This window comes from Austrofundulus limnaeus, unplaced genomic scaffold (assembly GCF_001266775.1).
Source record: "Austrofundulus limnaeus strain Quisiro unplaced genomic scaffold, Austrofundulus_limnaeus-1.0 Scaffold163, whole genome shotgun sequence".
NCBI classification, from domain to species: domain Eukaryota; kingdom Metazoa; phylum Chordata; class Actinopteri; order Cyprinodontiformes; family Rivulidae; genus Austrofundulus; species Austrofundulus limnaeus.
Genome location: NW_013952565.1, coordinates 1,154,859 through 1,158,234, shown reverse-complemented (window position 1 = coordinate 1,158,234; position 3,376 = coordinate 1,154,859). Strand labels below are relative to the sequence as shown.

The 3,376-nt window shown below is 41.6% G+C and overlaps 1 protein-coding gene across 1 annotated transcript in view; it reads left to right on the top strand.

Moving 5' to 3' along the window:
- Positions 1–3,167: 3,167 nt before the first annotated feature.
- Positions 3,168–3,376, top strand: part of LOC106523695 (uncharacterized) — a gene marked incomplete in the record, with an annotated part of 4,508 nt that continues 4,299 nt past the window's right edge. The window contains 1 exon segment of the mRNA XM_014017221.1: positions 3,168–3,334.

Below are 3,376 nucleotides of genomic sequence, written 5' to 3'. Positions count from 1 at the left end.
CTAATGATGTGACCTCTAATAAATGCTTTAAAGGCTTCCCATCTGATGCTTGCTGTTGTTTGAGTTGTGTTCAACTGAAAGAACTCATCAATTTGTAGCCCAATATATTTAACAAATTCCCCATCCTGCAGCCATTTATGTTGAAAGCGCCATCTAGGGGGGTCTCTTGTGAGGTTCTCATCACAGTAGCTCAGACAGCATGGCGCGTGATCTGAGATCACTATGCTATCATACATACAGTTTTGAATTTTGGATATTAGCTCTGATGAAATTAAAAWATAATCTATTCSGGAGTAGGTCTGAAATGTTGCTGAATAACATGAGTAGGCTCTAGTTTGTTGATGGAGTTCCCTAAAAATGTCTACCAGTCTAAGAGCTTTCATAAACATTTGTATAGTTGTTCTACAATTACTATYTGTCYGATCTGACCCAGTGGATCTATCCATTTCTGGAATAAGGGTGCAATTAAAATCCCCTCCAATCACAAAGCACCCCTGCATCGATGAAAGTAAGAGGAACAAGTCCTGAAAAAACCCTGAATCATTTGTYTTAGGACCGTATACATTGACCAGGTTAATTTTTTCCAATAGTAAGGAGCCCTGGACTATCAAATATCTACCATTCTTATCTTTGATAACATTGTTTACTAGAAATGGGACAGATTCATGGACAAGAGTCATAACTCCTCTTGCTCTAGAAGAGAATGCAGAAGCAAATACATTACCCCGCCACCTTCTACTGACCGGCCCCTCATCTTCTTCCATAAGATGTGTCTCCTGCAGAAATACTATTCTGGAATCCAAATCATGCAGTTTATTAATGACTTGTTTGACCTTCTTTGAGCGTTGTTGGCCCCTGCAGTTCCATGTAATCATTTTAAGATTTAAAACTTTCGACATGTAAGACTAATCTGATTACCAGAAATGGATAAGAAAAAAAAGTTTTCCCCATAAGAACATGAACATCTGGGAAGCTTAAACACCAGAACAAAACTCAAAACATATCCCCTAAACCTGAAAACCCGCACCTCGACCGACCTCCATGGGTCTCCCTCCCCCCTCTGTACACTTCCCGTTACCATGTGTGACTGATCCACACGCAGGGAGGAGCAGTCTAACCACTCAATAACCAAAACAAAAGTTTTTACCACCGCTGCTGTTCTCTATATATAACAATTTAACCTTCCACTTGTTTGCACACGGGTTTAAACTTGTGAAAAAGCACATAAACCGGCATGTGTACTCTAACTCTTGCCATGCCTGAGCAGCGCTGTATGTATTCATAATAATCCACTACTGTTCCACTATCAGAACAACTGACCGACACAGGCCACAGCTAGGTCAAACGAGTCACAAATGGTTAATTTAATAACCGAATGGGTATTCAGTCCTTTGTTACCTCCCCGTCGGCTTTCTTCTTGACCTTCTTTAGAAACTCACGTGCAGCCTCCGCTGTTTTAAAAGCATGGGTTCGGTCCTGATAAGTTACCAGCAACTTGGCTGGATGAGCCACCCTGTGGCGCAATCCCAGTTTGCGTAGCTCCGTTCGTATTAGGTCAAACTGCTTCCGAAGCTGGAGCAGTCCCGCCGCGGTGTCTGGGTAGAACCGGACTTGCTGATTCTGGTAGCGAATGTCAGTATTAGCCCTTGATGCGAGAGCAATAACCTGTTTATCATTGTTGCTGAGAAATCTCATTATTAAAGTGCGTGGCGTTGCGGTGCTGTCCCTCCGGGGTCCAATTCGATGCGCTCTTTCCACGGTCACCGCTCCGACACCGAGGGTCTCAGGCAGCCACTTTTCCAGGAACTCACATGGATTTTGTCCTTCAGCTCCCTCCGGCAGGTTGACCAGCTCAGGTTGTTTTGTCTCGATCTGGACTCCAGATCCATAACTTTATCTTCCAGATCTTTCTTCCTGGTCTCCAGCGTATCCACCTTAGCTCGTAGCATTTCTATCTCATTCTCCGCATCAGAGATGCGTGTTTCAGTTTCTGTAATTCGCTGAGCACAGTCATTTATCTCTTTGCGTACACTGTCGATGGAGCCCAGAGCTTCGTCAAATCTAGAGGAGAAGTCCTTTTGGATTGAATTGACCACCGACAGTATTTCATCCACCTTGCTGCTTTGAGACTTCGGGTTCTCTTCTCTGTCTGCGGCGGCCATTGGAGTTGAGCATGAGATAGCATTAGCTTTCAGCACTTCGCCACGAGCATGATAATCCGTCAGTTTATGTTTTGCTTTTTCACTTACTTCCTGGGATGCTTTTGCTGCTTTAGGCATTATTCCGATCACCTGCGCTCACTGGTCATTTAGTTCGTTGTAAAAGGGAAGGTATTTTTGGTAAAATCTTTGACAAGAACAGCAGAGCGGTGGAAACACGTCCTTTCACCTGGCCGCCATAACCGGAAGTCTGTGTAAATACATTTTAATCTGTAAATAAATGACTTGTGGAGAACGGGTCAAAATAAGCTAATGTCTCTTTGTGTCTTGATGAAATCTTATTGACTTGATAAGACAAGAACTCAGGTAATTTTGGGTACTGATTCAATAGAGACTGAATGGTAAAAAAGTTACAGTTTTCTCTTCTCTTTCCTGGGTTATAATTCTTAACAAAATTAAGGGAAGTGGTGCCTCCGAGGAATATAATTTATGAATTTTAATAACCCATAAATTATCATGTTAACATACCCAAAACCCCACAGGTTGCTGTTATTTTCTCCTCGTCACCAGCGGGCACTACTGTTACAGGATCGAGCAGAAGAGACTGAGTTAGGATGGACAGTAGAAACTGAAAGAGACGTTTAATAAAATGAAGTTTCGTTGGTTGCTGGCATCAAATTTTTAGTTTAAATCATCTTGTTGCCATCTTACTGTAAAACAGAATAAAAAGTTTGTGACTGAATTAGGGCTGCAACAACGAATCAATAAAATCATAAAAATCAATTATTAAAAGCGATGGCAACTAATTTCATTATCGATTTGTTGTGTCTCGCGATTTATGCGTCCCTCGCCATGTTGCAGAGCCTATTACATCACCCGCAAAGCGTTGTCAGTGCTGGCTGACCTAAATAAAGTTTAGGAAGAAAAAAAAAAACTACCTGTAAAGACCCACCTTCTCTGAGAACCTCAAGTTAAAAGTAGAGACTTCAAACTTTAAACCAGTTTTTTAAATTGTGTTGTTAGGCCAAGTGTAACGGGCCTCACCCGCAATTTGTTTAGATGTTACCATGGCAACCATGTAGTTCGTGAGCTGCCGTTTTTCCATGGTAAAAAGGTAATAATTTCTTTAGACATTTTGAATGTGGAGTTTGTTAGATATTGGCAATATGTTCTTAGTATTGGCAATTGTTTATTTGAGAGAAGAAACATGCTTTTAT